Source organism: Felis catus, chromosome B3, assembly GCF_018350175.1.
Source record: "Felis catus isolate Fca126 chromosome B3, F.catus_Fca126_mat1.0, whole genome shotgun sequence".
Taxonomy (NCBI): domain Eukaryota; kingdom Metazoa; phylum Chordata; class Mammalia; order Carnivora; family Felidae; genus Felis; species Felis catus.
Window position 1 is genome coordinate 52,978,600 of NC_058373.1, and position 18,901 is coordinate 52,997,500.

The 18,901-nt window shown below is 42.9% G+C and overlaps 1 protein-coding gene across 1 annotated transcript in view; it reads right to left on the bottom strand.

The window, feature by feature from the left end:
* Positions 1–1,060: 1,060 nt before the first annotated feature.
* LOC123385942 (translation initiation factor IF-2-like) overlaps positions 1,061–18,901 on the bottom strand; it is a 64,146-nt gene continuing 46,305 nt past the window's right edge. Inside the window, exon 4 of the mRNA XM_045059326.1 lies at positions 1,061–1,724. The gene's annotated coding sequence lies outside the window, so the exon portion shown is untranslated. The remainder of the gene's footprint in view (positions 1,725–18,901) is intronic.

Sequence of the window (18,901 nt, forward strand, 5' to 3'; positions counted from 1 at the left end):
TTTAGCATGAGTATGCATAATTCCCAGAACGTTTCATCATCTAATTCAGAGGTTGCAAACTCATGCCAAAACAGGTGACATAAATGAGTGAAGGAGACCTGAGGATAATGAAATAGGGAAAGGTGGGGACTGGGGCAAACTGCCTACCTCCTGCCCCACCAAAGAGACAGCTGCATCTTAGCACCAAGCAGTGGCTTCCATGTAGTAAGTAAAATCCATGTTGCTGTATCTTCCAATTGTTAAGAGAAGCCAGGAGTCCATACTTAACATATGAAAGTTCCCACTTGTTAAATGCTTTCTCAAAATTTTAAAAACAAAACACAAGGATGCAGGCCAGATGTAACCCAGGTCCTCAGGCCAACCAGCACGAGTTCCTTCCTGCTCTGACCCTTACTCCTGCACCTCCATGCTCAGTGGCAGACACAGTGAAAAAGAATTCTGCCTCAGCCAGCTCTGGACTCTAGACTGAATGTTACCACCCCACTTTGATGGGATGATTAATAACCTGCTTTGCACCAGAGACAGAAGTGGAAATTTACTTCTGAACTTGAATGATCTTTAATTATGGTGATAGCCAGCTCCAGGAAACCACTGGTTTCCTAATGGCCTCCTCCCAGTGAGGCAGACATTGGTCACATTATTTGGGCTAACTGCACGTGGGGCACAACACTGACTGCTAACGGAATGGCAGCTGAGTCCAGGTTCTAGTCCCCAGAGAGGTGGTAGAGGGTACCCTCCATGCTTCAGTCCCACAGCTGTCAACTTTACTGAAAGAATCCTCCAAATGCTTTTTAAAATTAACTACGGGGCGCCTGGGTGGTTCAGTCAGTTAAGCATCCTACTTCGGCTCAGGTCATGATCTCGTGGTTTGTGGGTTCAAGCCCTGTGTTGGGCTCTGTGCTGACAGTTCAGAGCCTGGAGCCTGCTTCAGATTCTGTGTCTCCCTCTCTCTCTGCCCTCCCCTGCTTATTCTCTGTCTCTCTCTCTCTCTGTCTCTCAAAAATGAATAAACATTTTTAAAAAATTTTAATAATAAAACAAAATTAACTAAATGGTTCCTTGTCAAGAGCAGCATATTTTAAAAAGAGATCTGTTGATCTACAACACTGATAACAATGATTTGCAATTTTCAGAGTGTCTCATGTCCTCTTTCTATCCAATATTAATGCAGCCCCAAAGAGGAGCTTTTATGATAACCCTCATTTTAGGTTAGAAAGCTGAGATCAGAGAGGTTTGATGGCTTACTCAAACTCCACAGAATAAGTGCTTCTGGTCATGCAGCTGAAAAAGCCTTCTTTGTCCATTTTTAAGTGGTTGATCAAGTAGCCTGCAGAGCAAGTCTTTGCCCCTGTTATTTGTAACAATCTGTGTAGGAGGAAGGAGACAGTGCAGTTTCTTTCCAACATCAGGAAAAAGCAGAAATAAACTCCACAAAATCATAAAAGAGAAGTTGATACAGACAGAACTCTGAAAGTGTCTACTAAAACCTCTTAAGCCATGAACTTTTTTTTTAATGTGTATTTGTTTATTTTGAGACAAAGGGGGGAGGGGTGAGAATCTCAAGCAGGCTCCATGCTATGAGAGCAGCTCCCAATGCTGGGCTCGATCACATGAACCATAAGATCATGACCTGAACTGAAACCGAGAGTTAGATGCTTAACCAACTGAGTCATTCAGGCACCCCTGAGTCATGAGTTCTTAAAGGAAGTCAGACTGGATACTGCCTGGTTAGAGAAAAAAAAAAAATTATTAGTTTGTATATTTTTTCTCAGTGGTTTTTCCAATCTTTAGATATATCTTTGGCAAAATTTCCACCGTTTCATATAATGAAGTTTTGCTTTGTTTTCTTTTACAAAGAGTAGTCCCTTTCAGAGTTGGAATGTAAGTGAGGCTAGTTTTGCATCTCAAAAAGCAGGCCCTCAGGAAGGAGGCAAGTGAGTCTCTGTCGCCACCTGGTGGACATTTCTTTTTTAAATTTATTTATTGTTTAATTTACACCCATGTTAGTTACTATATAGTGCAACAATGATTTCAGGAGTAGATTCCCTAATGCGCCTTACCCATTTAGCCCATCCCCCCTCCCACAACCCCTCCAGTACCTGTTTGTTCTCCATATTTAAAAGTCTCTTATGCTTTGTCCCCCTCCCTGTTTTTGTATTATTTTTGCTTCCCTTCCCTTATGTTCATCTGTTTATCTTAAATTCCTCATATGCGTGAAGTCATATATTTGTCTTTCTCTGACTAATTTCGCTTAGCATAATACCCTCCAGTTCCATCCATGTAGTTGCAAATGGCAAGATTTCATTCTTTTTGATTGCCGAGTAATACTCCATTGTGTGTGTGTGTGTGTGTGTGTGTGTGTGTGTGTGTGTGTGTGGAGAGAGAGTATATATTGTGTATATATTGTGTATATTGTGTATACATTGTGTGTGTATATATACATAAATTGTGTATATATTGTGTATAGTGTGTGTGTGTGTGTGTGTGTGTGTGTGATTTATATACACCACATTGTCTGTGTGTGTGTATGTGTGTGTGTGTGTGTGTGTGTGTATATATATATATATATATATATATATATATTCTTTATCCATTCATCCATCTATGGGCATTTGGGCTCTTTCCATACTTTGGCTATTGTTGACAGTGCTGCTATAACCATTGGGGTGCATGTGCCCCTTTGAAACTGCAGACCTGTATCCCTTAGGTAAATCTGGTGGACATTGTTAAATGGGAAACTGCAGAGAAGACTAGAAGATGGTGCACAGAGTCCCCAACCACATTGCACCAATGATGTCATGTGACAGCCACTAAGAGGCCAGAGCAGTCTTGGCAGACTGACCCACAATTGTCATTTCCGATTAGAAACACATCATATTTAAAAGATCTTAAAATTTTGCTTGTAGTATTTGGAATGAAGCATCACAAATTCAATACATGCCTTCCCCTGATCTGTGTGTCATACTCGTCTTGTGTTTTCTAGTATTATTTTCACATTTTCTCTTAACCACAGTGCTGCTTTGTTGACTTAAATATTCGTATCCAGTATATGGGCCATTTGAGCTGACTATACTCTATGTCCAAACTTGAATTACTTGATTCTTCTGGCCTTCAAACCTTGTTTTCACCTAAATATTGTGCTCCTTCTCCAGCGATGACAGCTCATCATTCAGGCCTATTATTTCTGCTTTCAAAATATTTTTTAAATTAATCCTTACCTCCCTATATGTTAACTGACCCAGATTTTAATTAAATTTTTTAATTTTTTTTTAAATTAAAAAAATTTAAACACATTAATCCTTTCTTCCTACTGCTATGTCCCAATCATGGCCTTTATCCCCGAATTCTGGATTCCTTTATTTATTCAGCACATTTTGACTGGGCACCAAATGCTGGTCCATGTAGCTCTGGCCCTGGATATGGGGTAGAGAGATGTGGACACTTCCACCTGTGGACCCAGGAGAAGACATATGTACAGAAGATTTCAAGTAAAAACTGGGTAGTTCAGGTTGAGAAGGATGAGTAGCTTCCTTGCTTGGGTTCCTGACATCAACTGTTTCCAGTTAGACCCACCACACCTCCTCTTCAGCCTGACTTCTCACCTACATTCCTGACTCAAAAGCCTTCAGAGCTCCCCCCTTCACCCATCAGCTCATCCACAGAGTCTGTGTAGCTCTGCACTTGGAGACACAGGTAGAGAGAATTCCAGTCCTGGCCTTAAGGATCTCAGCAGGAGGAAGATAGACTAGCAGACCCACAAGTGTGCAGAGAGCTTCCCAGAGGCTGGGATAATAAGCACTCTGGGTCCAGAGAGGGTGTGAACAATTCTGCTAGGTAGTGGGGAGAGTGAGCTGGGGAGGTTTCCAAGGGAAGGTTACATTCACATTGGTCCCTGAAAGACCCAGTTTATCAACTAGAGGTGGGGGGAGGTGAGGCAGACAGCATCCTGGGCTGAGGGAGCTCTAGGTGGAAAGGCACTGAGGAATGGAAGAGTATAAGGGTCAGGGGCAGCAGTCCTTCTGCATGGCCAGAAAGAAAGTACATGACCCAGATTCTAAAAGTATCACTGGATGTGATGGCCATATGTTCACCCTCACCTCATGGATTTATCATCCCTAAGGTTTCCTAAGGCAATAAAACTAATAATAAGATTTCAAATAAATGAAATCCCATGCAGCCACTTCTGACTCTCATTTCACATACCGCTGCACTTCTATGACTAGGGCTGTATGGGGAATAGCAGTCATTGTTAATCAGGCTATGAGAGCAAGGCTCATATTCACAAGTCACAGTGTGGACTAAAGTTGTAGGAATGAGGCATCAATTGCTCATTGGTGGCTACAGGAGTGCTGGCAGTTGATGGCTCAGATGAGTTTTCCTTCATGACTTGCTCCCAGTTGAAGAGAGCTGCCTCATCCAAAGTCATAACCTCTTCCCAAAGATGGAGGCAGGGAACAAAGCCTGGGCCCCTTACCCTTATACACAACAGCTTTGAAGGATGATCCCCACTCCAGAGCCCTCAACAGGACTGGCTGAGACCTTTGTCACATCTGCATCACAACTCAACTTCTTCCTCTTTCCAATCCTTCACTCCACTATAGGGTCCATCCCAAGAGCACTCCCTAGCACACAAATCTGTCTCATAGTCTATTTTCCAGAGAACCTTATCTGCAACAGATAGCTTAGGAAAACTGGTTCCCATTAAAACAATATCTGATGGCATCAGCATAGTTTAAGAAAGACCTTGTCACTCAGAAGGAAGACCATGACTTCCAGAAGTCATGGAAGCCTTGTAGAGGCCATCACTGGCAGTGCTCACCCACTCTGTGGAGGGAAGGAGCCTCTCAGAGCCTCACAAGCCCTTTCACCTGGCAGGACTCTACCCTCCCGGGAGATCAGTGTGTAAGGCTGTTTGAATCTGGTGCCAGTAAATGAAACTCACATTCTATAACTAACTCCTCTTTCTCCTTGCTAATGCTCATCAAGAGACATTTTGATTCCCATTTGCCTGTGTGCCTCAGACTGCAGAAAGAAAATGCCTGAATGTGCAATCTATCTGGCAATTACAATTTCTTTTTTAAATTTTTTTAAATGTTTATTTTAATATTTTTTGACATATGTTTATGACTTTATTATTCTTGTATCAAGTGCCCCCAATAGATCTTGATGTATTTTAATATTTTTGAGAGAGAGAGGCAGAGCATAAGCAGAGGAGAGTCAGAGAAAGAGGGAGATACAGAATCCCAAGTAGGCTCCCGGCTCTGAGCTGTCCACACAGAGCCTGATGCAGGGTCAAACCCACCAACTGTGAGATCATGATCTGAGCCAAAATCAGTTGCTTAACTGACTGAGCACCCCAGGCACCCCTACAATTTCTTATTTTCAATCAGCACATTGACATTCAGGCTTGGAGTCGGCCTCTTGCAAACCTTGTTAGCCCAAGTGAACTGATCAGTAGTGAGACAGTGACAAGGACATATGTCCAAGCCCACAAGGCAGAGATCAAAACTTGGATGATGGTCAATTCACCATTGCAATCCCCCTTCTAGGGATCTTGTGGTAGACAGACAGTCCACTGCTTCTTTTCTTTTTTATTAAATTTTTTAAAGTGTCTATTTATTTATTTTAAGAGAGAGAGAGAGAACAGGGGAGGGGCAGAGAGAGAGAGAGAGGGAAAGAGAGAGAGAATCCCAAGCAGGCTCTTTACTGTCAGCACAGAGCCTGACACAGTGCTGGATCTCACAAACTGTGAGATCATGACCTGAGCTGATATCAGGAGTTAAATGCTCGACCAACTGAACCACCAACTGAACCACTGAACCAGACCACTGCTTCTTATAATATCTCTTGCTTGACTTTCAAGTGTCTACAGACTTAACCCAAAGGGAACCCGGAAACAGTTCTGCTTCCCCCAGTATAGCCCCTTCTCAGTCCAAACTCTCTAGGAAAGAAACGTCTTTTCCCCCAGAGGTCAGGAGAGATGACTATTTGGGAGTTTAGAAGAGCTTTTTCACAAGCAAAGGAAACTAAGAGAATTGATAGCCCCCCCAGGGGTAAGCCATGGCTAAGGTCCTCTCATGAGGAGATATTGTCAATATACTTAAAAGGAAGAATTTCCATAATGAATCCCTTCAGAATAAAGGAGATGGTTTTGCTAGTAACTGCTTCTGACTTCACTTTAAAACCTCAACAGTAAAGTGATTGGTATTATAAGTAAATAGCCAATCTGCCCAGCCTGCTTGGTGCTATTGAGAAACATCCACTTAGCTTCCAGTCCCTGAGAGTAGAGGCCAGGAGGCCAGGCTGTTAGCCTCCAGGTCCCATCTTTGCAAAATGGTTTTCTAGATACATATTTCCTGTCTTTCACAAGCTAGGTGTTTCTTTGGGAGAATGATGGGTATTCTCCAAGTCTCTGCTTTTGCAAATTGACTTCAAAATGGAATTTAGGAACTTTCTCTCACATCTACACCATCTTTATCACCCTCCCTTCCTCAAGCTCTACATTATCTCCCTGCTCCTCCTCTGAAGTGTGGGTCCCCAGAGGTCTACAAAAGGAGAACATGTGTAGCCACTGGTTACTTGGTCAGTTGAGGGGACAACTCCTCCAGAACAGGTCTATGAGCCACCTGGACCTAGTGACATTACTTTAGAGGTGCTAGCAAGACTTGTCTCAGGGTAGCAGTGTGAGGAGAGAGATCCAATTATCTCCCCATGCCCATCTCCTACTCCTTAGAAAAAGGAGGCTCAGGAAACAAAGCAAGCAGAGCCCAGACCTAATTCTAGACCAGTGTCCCTCCTACTGGGACATTCTGCTAAGCTGCTCTCACTCAGGCACTGGTCAATCACATATTTAGTCAACCACTTAGTCAAAAGACATTCAATAAGGCCCTACCATTGGCAAGCCCAGAGCTGGGTTCGCTGAAAGGATGTGGAACAAATATTGGGTGGAGCCACAGGCATACACAGGAAGACATGGTGGTGAGCCACAAAGATGCACCCAGTGTCTACAGGAAACTATAGTTCCGGCACAGCAGAAGAGGACTCAGACAGGCTGAAGGGGTCAAGGGCAAATGTCCCCAACCTCACAGCTTGGCAAGGGCTGGCATTCGCTCAGCCTCTAGTTCCTAAGAGCAGAGGACAGCACTGCCAACTAGGACTGGCTATATAATCTGCAGGACCTGGTGCAAATTCAAATGTGAAGGCTGTGCTTAAAAATATTAGGACTTTCAGGGCACCTGAGTGGCTCAGTTGATTGTCTGACTTCAGCTCAGGTCATGATCTCAATGTTCGTGAATTTGAGCCCTGTATCAGGCTCTGTGCTAACAGCTCAGACCCTGGAGCCTGCTTCCGATTCTGTGTCTCCCTCCCTCTCTCTGCCCTTCCCCCACTTATGCTCTCTCTCTAAAATAAACATTAAAAAAAATTTTTTTAATATTCAGAATTTCAAGATAGAGACAGCAGCTGTGAGTCTATGCACAAGTTATTTCATCTCTCTGGGCCTCAGCTTCCTTGTTTGTTCAGGAGGGGTCTGGATTAGGTAGTGGGAGATTTGGCATTCCTTGGCTTTGTGAATGAAATGTAATGTTGAGTTAGCAGCAGGGACAGCTTCATGGGCATGTGACTTGTGCAGTCTCACAGCTGGTCAGTGGCAACCAGGTCTCCTTAGGAAACAGCTATGCCTTGCTTTTGCCAATCAGAATTATATCCTACATATTTGTCTCTTTGCTATCCACTTGTACTTCTCACTGTAAAACTGGCTATATACAAAATGAAAAGAAAGCATGCTTTCTTCAAACATAAAATAATACCAAACTCTCCAGCCACCACTGCCACTTCCTCTTTCTAGGGAAGCAGCCCAGGTCCACCTGGGAAGCCTCTCCAGAGTCCTGCTGCTCATGCAAGGCACACGGCACTGCCATGTGTGATGGCATCTTTCTGGGGCCTCCTGACCATCCTCGATGAGGGCAAAGGAGTGCAATGTCCACAAATCAGGTCTCATAGTCCCAAGGAGGAATAGGTCAAGCTGCTTTGTCCTTGCACCCTCTGTGGATCCCAGATGTCATGTTGTCACCACTGGAAGAACCTCAGAGTTGAGCACAACAACCCTCCCACTTGACAAAGGAGAGGTCTGAGGCCCAGAGAAGGGATGTGTAGAGTTGGGACAACTGAGGTCTCCTGGTAGAGTTCCCCAAATGCCTGTCTTGCCTCAGAAACTGTACATGACCATATTCCTCACAATACTTTCTTCTCTACAACACGCAGAGGAGGATGGAAAAGAAAGACGAGGTGTGATGGAAGGAGTTTCTAGGCCAGATAGACCTGGCCAGTTATGCAAACTTTGCTGCCTCATAGAACTCTTTGAGCCTTAGTTTCCCCCATCTAAAAAGTGAGGAAAGTAACATCTACCTCCAGGGTGGAATGAAATGAGGTGAAATGCCTAAGATACCTAGGAGAGTCCTGCCATTATAGCAGATGTTCAACAAATGTAGCGTACTGCCCACCGTCCTTCCCTTCCTTCTTCTGAATCCTGAGTTCCAGATTTCAGCTCCTCTCATGTGTGGTGTCAGGTGAAGTGTCTGAGCATCTACTTTAACCCCACTATATATGGCACTGAAGAGCTTTATGAGAAAATACTTTGACCACATACACAACTGGGGTTCCAGCTCATAGGGCAAACTGGAGATCAGTGGGAGGGAAGGGAAATAGCAGAAGGATCCTCATTTTGGAGCAGCAGAGGCCTGGAGTCACATCAGACAAACTCCCAGAAATCCTTGGGGGAAGAGGAAACCATGACAGAGTGGCTATGACCCTGTGGGCTAGCTGGGGACACCTAATAAGGTGGTAATATCCAGACATTCCCATTCATGGGCCCTCATGGATTTCTCAGGCTGCTGAGGCCTGCAATTGCCCACCACAATGCTGCCATGGGAAAGCCTGTAGAGGCCCCTACAAGTGGGGACCTCAGAGGAGAGGCAGTCCACCATCACTGCCACCAAAGCTGCTCCCTCTTGGCTCTGACACCAGGTAGACTCCCCCGCCCCATGCTTGTTCCCTCACCTGCTCACGGTGCCTTTCAATGACAAGGGACACCTGTCGGTAGTTCCCATGCACAGGCTCTCCCCTTCTGAGGCAGCAAGAAACCCCCAGAGAGCAGTATCCCCAGAATGCTCACCCTCCTGCCCCTCATCCAGCCATTCCCAGCCCGGCCTCAGCCTCCATCTTGTCCTGGACACATGGATAGCATTTCCTGTAATGGTGACAGTGGGCCTTGTGACCTGATGGAACATCTACTCTACACTAACCCCAAATGGTGGGCATTTATGACCTTGCCAACCCTCCAGGAGACTGGGGAATGCTCAAGTGGTAGCTGGACTCTCAGCAGGTCTGATCAGAGTAGCAGAGAGGTTTAGAGCAGGATGTGAGGTCAGACAGCACTAACTGGAATTCTGGTTCTTCCACTTACCATCTGGTTTCTCAGGCAGGTTACTGCACCTCTCCGAGCCTCAGTCTCTTCACCTACAACATGGCTAGATTAGCAGCCCCTTCTATGGAGGAGAAAGTGAGAGGGTGTGAGTAAAAGACTCAGCACCACACCTGGTACACAGGGAGTCCTCATTAAACATGAGAAGTTGTGGCTGCTGCTCTGGATAACTGCCAATGGTCTCATCCAGTCGCTCATGGCAGTCGACCTTCTTCACTCAACTCCATCCAGTCTTGATTATCCTCTTGAACTCGGCTGAATCACACAACTTCAGAAATCCTGTGTCTCCATCACCCACAGGGAACAGCCACAGGCCTTATCATGTTCTTCTTCATGCCTTGTGTGTGCAATGTGGCCTCACTCCCTGTCCCGCTCACCTTTCCCTGTGCCCTCCTCCATAGGCATTTCACCCCTCCTGCCCCCACTCCTGTTGACCCCCAGCGATGTCCTGTTCACTCTCAGTGCCTCTCCTTTGCGAAGATCTTCCTGCCTCATCAGTGGGAACCTATCATGCCCTGGTGGTCCTTCAGCACTAGCCTGGATCCTTTTCCCATAGCAGACCTCTCACTGGGGCTGTGACACAGGCCTGTGAGTCCCTCAGAGCAAGAAACATGGCCCAGGTAATCTCTGCACACTCCCCTGTGCCGAATCACAGTTGGGTGGGTGTTGTCGGCTTGAGGAAATGGAATAATTAGGTATTTGTCTAATTATTCCAGACATGTGCCAGTCTCTGCCCTCTACATTTCAGACCCAGCATTTTTGAAAAACAGAAACGGAGGGAGAGAGGCCAGATGCACACATTCCTGTGCTCCAACCAGCGTTTTTGGACTAACCAGAGCTGGCCGTGCCCCTCCACATCCCCCTGCACCACCCACACTGGCCAGCATAAGCACACTGCAGAGCCTCCACTGAGTTCCACGAGAAATTAATCACACACAGCATTTCACCACCTTTGCAGTTTTTCTGATGGCTATGGGGTCACAAGGAGTGGTCACACGCTGCTTCCAGCGCTTCCCTGGGAAAATCTGCGCTTGCAGACCCACCACCTGCAGCTCTTCTGCAGCCCTCACCCAACCCAGCACCAGCCCTCAGGCCCCTTTGGCTTCCTCCTCATTTCCCCAGGCACTTGGAGGTCCCCATGGCTTTCTTGTCCTGAGCAACCTCTCCTTCCCAGAAGTTCTTGCCTCTGTCCCTGTGAATCCAAACCATCACTCTCTCTGTAGTGCCAAGGATTCTGATTATAGACATCCCTCCCCCCGGAGTCCCAGCAAACATTGCAGGGAATGTTTGAAACCATGTACAACAAGGATGAGCACTGAGTTCTAGAGAATGGGCATTCCTAGGGGGAGATAGAAAGGGTAGTAGGCCTTTGACTTAGCCATACTCTTTCATTTCTCTGAAGTGAGAGTCAAGATCTTTTTTTTTTTTTCATTCAAGTTAGTTAACATGTAGTGCAGTATTTGTTTCAGGAGTAAAGTTAAGTGATTCATCACTTACATATAATATCCAGTGCTCATCACAAGTGCCCTCCTTAATGCCCATCACCCATTTAGCCCATCCCCCACCCACCTCCCCTGTAGCAAACCTCAGTTTGTTCTCTGTATTTAAGAGTCTCTTGGGGCGCCTGGGTGGCGCAGTCAGTTAAGCGTCCGACTTCAGCCAGGTCACGATCTCGCGGTCCGTGAGTTCGAGCCCCGCGTCAGGTTCTGGGCTGATGGCTCGGAGCCTGGAGCCTGTTTCCGATTCTGTGTCTCCCTCTCTCTCTGCCCCTCCCCCGTTCATGCTCTGTCTCTCTCTGTCCCAAAAATAAATAAAAAACATTGAAAAAAAATTTAAAAAAAAGAGTCTCTTTATGATTTGTCTCCCTATTTTTATCTTATTTTATTTTTCCTTCCCTTCCCCACGTTCGTCTGTTTTCTTAACTTCCACCTGAGTGAAATCATATGATATTTGTCTTTCTCTGACTCATTTCACCTACCATACTACACTCTAGTTTCATCCACATTGTTGCAAATGGCAAGATTTTATTCTTTTTGATCACCGAGTAGTATTCCAGTGTGTGTGTCTGTGTGTGTGTGTGTGTGTGTGTGTGTGTGTGTAGGTACACATACCACATCTCCTTTATCCATTCATCAGTCAATTAACATTAGGGCTCTTTTCATACTTTGGCTATTGTTGATAGCACTGCTATAAAAATTGGGGTACATATGCCCCCTTTGAATCAGCATTTTTGTATCCTTTAGATAAACACCTAGTAGAGCAATTGCCGGGTCATAGGGTAGTTCTATTTTTAATTTTTTGAGGAACGTCCATACTGTTTTCCAGGGTGGTTGCACCAGTTTGCATTCCCACAAGCAGTGCAAAAGGGTTCCCTTTCTCTGCAACCTTGCCAACATCTGTTGTTACCTGAGTTGTTAATTTTAGCCATTTTGACAGGTGTGAGGTGGTATCTCTCTGTGGTTTTGATTTTTATTTCCCTGATGATGAGTGATGTTGAGCATCTTTTCATGTGTCTGTTACCCATCTGTAAGTCTTCTTTGAAAAGTGTCTATTCATGTCTTCTACCCATTTCTTCACTGGATTATTTGTTTTCTGGGTGTTGAGTTTGGTCAGTTATTTATACATTTTGAATACTAACCCTTTATCAGATTGTCATTTTCAAATATATCTTCTCCCATTCCCTCAGTTGCCTTTTAGGTTTGTTGATTGTTTCCTTCACTGTGCAGAAGCTTTTTATCTTGATGAGGTCCCAATAGTTCATTTTTGCTTGTGTTTCCCTTGGAGAGGCAGGGAGCTCTAAATCCAATGTGGCAAATAGGAAGAGTCTCCATGGATGGCTATAATATTACTTGTGTGTGTGTATTTCATAATTCAAAAAAAATGTTTAAAGACAAAGGCACTTGGGGATATAAGTACAACACACTTTAGGAACATAAGCCAATGAGCCCTCTGCTCATTCCTAGGGGTGGGGATCATTCTGGCCTCAGCCAGTTGCCCCATATCAGCCCTTCAAAGGGCTCCCCACCCCTGCTCTTCCTCAGCCCACCCTGGGATCCCTGCTTCTGCTCCCCTCTGGGCTATGTCCCATGCACTTCTTGCCTCCTGGATCCCAAAATTCTCTCCTTCCAAAAACACACCTGGCCCAATCAGCCCCCAACTTCTTCCCCCAATCAACACACCCTTGCCTTCCCTCCTAGTGGCCCTCAGGCTGCTTATCACTGCCAAGCCACAGGAACACATAGTGAAAATAACTAACAAAAGGAACAACTACAGAAGCTGTAAACAGTTCTTCAAATCTCATATGAAGAACCACCCTAGGCTCCCTGGAACATAGTGTGGGCCAGCTGTGCCCTTCACTTGTGCACTGGTTTGGGAATGTACCTTGCCGGCCTTTTTAATTCCTGGGCTGGTATACCTGGTTCGCACCCTCACTCGGGAAAGTGCAGCTGGAAGGGTGAGGAGGAAGGTGAGGAGGAGCCATGGTGGGCACCAGCTCCACCAGCGCCAGTCAGGACCACTTCTCATAGGGACCTCCTGGAGCTCATTATCTGTGTCCTGGTGAAGGAAGCCCCTCCTCGGAGCAGGTCCCAAACCAGAGGTGTTTCTGGGACTTGCTCTTCCCGATCCCCTTGGTTCTCCTGATTCCTCTTCCTCTTCCTCTTTCTATAAAGTAGATAACAATCCTTCCCCATTTTGCTGACACCAAAAGGAGCTTTGGCTACATAATACACAAAATGGTGGGAAGGGCTTTTTTTTTAATAGTTTAAAAATTTTTTGTAATGAAGAATAATTGGCATAGAGAAAAGTGTCTATATCATGTGTGCTCAGCCCAGTGAGTTTTTCCAAAGTGAACACACATAGGTCAAGAAGCACAAGCATGCCCCAGGAGCCCTGCCCATGACCTCTTCCAGGCACTACCCTCCACCCCAGGGGGAGCCCCATGCTGACTTCTAACAGCACACGAGTTGTGCCTGTTTTGTACTTTTTGGAAGTGGAATCACACAGTATGAACTCGTTTGTGTCTGGCTTCTTTTGCTCGACATTATGCTTATGAGTTTCACCCATACTATATCTTGCAGTTGTGGTTCTTTATTCTCATTGTTGTGTAGTATTCCATTGAGAAACTCAGGTACATTTTATTTATCTACCCTCCTGCTGACAGGCATTTAGGTAATTTCAGTTTGGGCTATTATGAATAATGCTATTTGGCAAGGAGGGACTTTTATATCATTATAAATAATTATAAATAAATAAATTAATATAATATCAATTTAACCCCTTAACAATTTTTAAGTGTACAGTACAGTATTGATAACTGTATGCATACTGTTGTAGAACAGATCCCTAGGGCTTTTCTTTTTCTTCTTAATTTTTTTTAAGTTTATTTATTTATTTGAGTGAGAGAGAGTGAGAGGGGAAGGGCAGAGAGAGAGGGAGAGAAAGAGAGTCCTTGGTAGGCTCTGCACCCTCAGTGTAAAGCCTGATGCAGAGCTTGAATTCAGGAACCATGAGATCATGACTTGAGCAGAAATCAAGAGTTGGATGCTGAACTGGCTGTACCACCCAAGTGCCCCTGGAACTTATTCATTTTGCATGATGAAACTAGATATCTATTGAACAACAATCCTCATTTCCTCCTCCCCTCAGCCCCTGGCAACCTCCATTTTACTTTTTAAGAGTTTGACTACTTTTGACACCTCATATAAGCAGAATCTGGCAGTATTTGTCTTTTTTGTGATTGGCTGATTTCACTTAGCATAATGTCCTCCAGGTTCATACACTTTGTAGCATATGACAGGATTTCCTTCTTCAGGCTGAGTAAATACTCCAGTGAGTGAGTGAGTGAGTGAGTGAGTGAGTGTGTTCATACTACATCTTCTTTATCCACTCATCACTGCTGGGTATTAAGGCTGCTTCCACATCTTCACTATTGTGAATAATGTTACAGTGAACATAGGTGTGCAAATATCTCTTCACAATTCTGTTTTCTATTCTTTTGGATATGGGCACAGAGGTAGGATTGCTGAATCACAGGAAAGTTCTATTTTTAGTTTTTTGAGAAATCTTCATTATGTTTTTAATTGCAGCATCATTTTATATTCCCACTAACAGCACACAAGCATTCCAATTTCTCTACATCCTCACCAACACTTGTTACTTTCTGGGTTTTGTTTTTACAGTGGCCATCGTAATGGGTGTAAGGAGATATCTCACTAAGGTTTTGATTTACTTTTCCCTGATGATTAGTGATGTTGAGCTTCTTTTCATGTTTGTTGGCCTTTCATATATCTTTTTTGAAGAAATGTCTATTCAAGTCCTTTGCCCATGTTTTGTTTGTTATTGTTGTTGTTTTTAAGTTGGAGGAGTTCCTTATATATTTTAGACATTAACACCTCATCAGGTATATGGTTTGCAAATATTTTCTCCAATTCTGTAGGTTGCCTTTTCACTTTGTTGATTGTTTCCTTTGCCATGCAGAAGATTTTAAGTTTGATGTCATCTCATTTGTCTATTTTTGTTTTGGTTATCTGTGCTTTTGGTTTCATATCCAAGGAATAATTGCCAATTCCATTTCATGAAGCTTTCCCTGTGTTTTCTTCTACAATATTTAGTCTCAGGTCTTACATTTAGGTCTTTAATCCACTTTGCTAATTTCTGTATATGATGTAAAAGAAGAGTCCATTTTCATTATTTTGCATGTGGTTCTCCAGTTTGCCCATCACCATTTGTTGAAGACACTATCCTTGCCCCATGATGCAGTCTCAGCACCCTTGTTGAAGATCATTTGGCCATATCTGCAACAGTTTATTTCTGGGCTCTCTTTCCTTTTCCATTGGTTTCAGTGTTAGTCTTTCTGCCAATACCATATTGTTTGGATCACTATAGTTTTGTAATATATTTTGAAATCAGGAAGCATGAGGCCTTTAGCTTTGTTCTTTCTGAAGATTGATTGTTTTGGCTATTCAGGATCATTTGAAATGCCATATGAAATTTAGGATTATTTTTCTATTGCTACCAAAAAAATGCCATTGTTATTTTGATAGGAATTTCACTGAATCTGAAGATTACTTTGGGTAAATATGAACATCAACACTATTAAGTCTCCCAATCCATTAACACAGGATGACTTTCCATTTATTTCTCTTCTTCCAATTAATTTCTTATCTTCTTTAATTTCTTTCAGCAACATTTTGTAGTTTTCAATGTATAAGTCTACTGCCTACTTGGTTAAGTTTATCACTAAGTATTTTATCCTTTTTATATAAATGGAATTGTTTTATTAATTTCCTTTCCAAACTGTTCATTGTTAGTGTATAGAAATGTTGATTTTTGAGTGTTGATTTTGTATCCTGCAACTGTGCTGAATTCATTTATTAGTTCTAACAGGGTTTTTTTTGTATGTGGAATCTTTAGGGTTTTTTTACATATAAGATCATGTCATCTATGAACAGAGATTATTTTACTTCTTCCTTTCCAGATTGGATGCATTTTTTTTCTGGTCTAATTGTTCTAGCTAGGAGTAGAGAGATCTTTTTAAAGGCTTTGCCTGTATCCCTATAAGGCTGTCTTCCTTCCTTCCCTAAAGTCCCAGTATGCTAAACTTGCTCTTTGGGTTAATTGACATGCCAAAGTCACAGTTAATATTTGCTTAAGGCAGGAATTAGACCGACACCTATATGACCACAGAACTTACAGGCTCTTTTCATTTTCTCTTATGAGCTAAGAGATCTGTGATTATTAAAATGACATGATTAAATTGAACAGGTAACACCCATTAACACACCAATGTAAATTCCTTTAGAAAAGGGAGCTCCAAGAGCTGGTCAGTATTGACATGATTGGAAGAGCAGAGAGGGAGCTAGAATTTGGGGACTGGCGGGACTGGGGTAGTAGATGCCCCTAGGCAAGGGGTGGAATGAAGGGAAATAGAGCTGATGGGGGGCTATGACCGAGGTGGCTACCTGCTTCCCCAACTCCCACTTATGGGGTATCACTGGCATGAGTTTTATTTTATGCCAGTACCATCTGTACTATTGTTGACTCTGTTTTTCTAAAAATAAATAAACTTTAAAAGGAAACTTTATATCTCTACTCTAAATCCCTACTATAATCATTTCCCACAAATAGAATGTAGCTATAGAAAATAAATACAATGAAAACAACATGTTGTGAAATTCTAACTAAATAGTTGTCTACTAAAGGATGCCATCCTGGGGCCTATTTTTTGGTTAAGGAGTGAGATTAGCATGAGTTAGGGAGGTGTGGAAAACATTACTATCATGCTAAATTTCTCCTTGATACAATCAGAAAGATTAGGAAGCAATTAGAAAGGAAATAACTATCTCAACTTTGATTCAAAGTTATTTTATGTACCACCTAAAATTACCTCCCACACCTCCAATGGAATGTGTCCTAAAAGACATTCTTAGGTAGAGCATCAGGTTTTGTCTTGTTTTGAGGAAAGAGCCTAAAGCCCCACCCCAGAAAAGCCATGAGAAATGGGGGTTGTGGCTGAAAAAGGAATCTGGAGCATTTCTAGGAAGGTAACAGCATGGAAAACCATTAGGGGCAGCAGGGAGGGAGTGGAGCTTGAGAAACACAAGTATCTACCATTCCCATGATTAGCTTTCCTAGAAGGGTCTGTGGGGAAAGCAAGAGCCATTTGAAGGTTAGAGACAAGAACAAGAGCTAGCAGATTCTGCTAAGAATTCTTGGCTTCAGTTCTCTCCTCCCTCTTCGCTCTTCTTCCCTCTTCCTTTTTTCCTCTCATCTTTCTTTCTCTCTCTTGCTTCATTCTCCTTCCCACTGATTATAGCCTACCTACTACTGTGTGTGAAGTAGCTAAATAGGAAGCACTTCAGCAAGTACAGTCAAAGAAGATGGTTAATGGTTAATATTGGGGAAAGTAGAACCTAGAAGCCAGAAAAAAATAGCCTGAAATCTTGGCTCCTTAAAATGAAAACATTTCTTTCCGTGTAGCAAAAAATATGATTACAATTATGATAACATTTGACAACAAAAAACAACTGGAAAATATGTACAATGTAGGTAACAATCCAGAGGTTAATATCCCTATGATATAAAAAAGAGCTCCTAGAAATCAACATGAAAATAAATAAGTAGGGGTGCCTGGGTGGATCAGTCAGTTAAGCATCTGACTTGATTTTGGTTCAGGCCATGATATCACAGTTTGTTGAGACAGAGCCCCATGCCTGGCTCTGTGCTGACAGCAAGGAGCCTGCTTGGGATTCTCTCTCCCTCTCTCTCTCTCTCTCTCTCTCTCTCTCTCTGCCCCTCCCCCTGCTCACGAGCACTCGCTCTCACCTTCTCTCTCTCAAAACAAACGTTTTTTTAAAAAAGAAAATAAATAGCTCAACAGAAAAATGAACTAAAGATATAGACAAGACACTTTCGGACTAAGAAATGCAAATGGCTAATACATGTAATGAAAAAAAAAATGATCAACCTCCCTAGTTATCAGAGCAATTGATATGAAAATAAGATGCTATGTTAAACCTATCATATTGGGAACATGTAAAGACCTGAATATCAAGTGGGAGTAGGGTTTAAAGAATAGAGCTCTTTCATACACTGTGCTTTGTTTTAACATCTTTAGAAGATAATCTTATAAGTCTATCAACATTTCAAATATATATATATATACACACACATATATATACGTATATATATATGTATATATATGTATATGTGTGTGTGTGTGTATATGTGTGTGTATATATATATATATATATATATATATATATATATATACACCCTTTGACTCAGATTCACTTTTAGAAATCTATCCTATGGAAATACACACACATTCAAGGATATCTGTACAAAGCTACTTGCTTCAATGTTATTGACAATAGTACACAGTTATAGGCATCCTTAATATCTACCAATAGAAAAGTGGTTATATACAGTACAGAATATCCATGCAATGGAATACTATGCATTCTACCAAAAGAATGTAGTATAGATACTGTTGAGTGAAAACAGCAAGTTTCAGAAAATTGTATATAAATTCATACATATACCCAAAATGAGATCAAAGTATTTCTCTTAAAGAATAGTGAACTAGGGGCGCCTGGGTGGCTCAGTCAGTTAAGCATCCGACTTCAGCTCATAATCTTGCAGTTCGTGAGTTCGAGCCCCAGTCGGGCTCTGTGCTGACAACTCAGAGTCTGGAGCCTGCTTCAGATTCTGTGTCTCCCTCTCTCTCTGTCCCTCCCCCGCTCATGCTCTGTCTCTCTCCCTCCCTCTAAAATAAATATTTTTTAAAAATAGTGAACGAAATGTATTTTATTTACTAACCAGTGCTAGGGCACCTGAGTGGCTCAGTCAGCTGAGCATCTGACTCTTGATTTTGGCTCAGGTCATGATCTCACAGTTTGTTAAGACAGAGTCCTACAT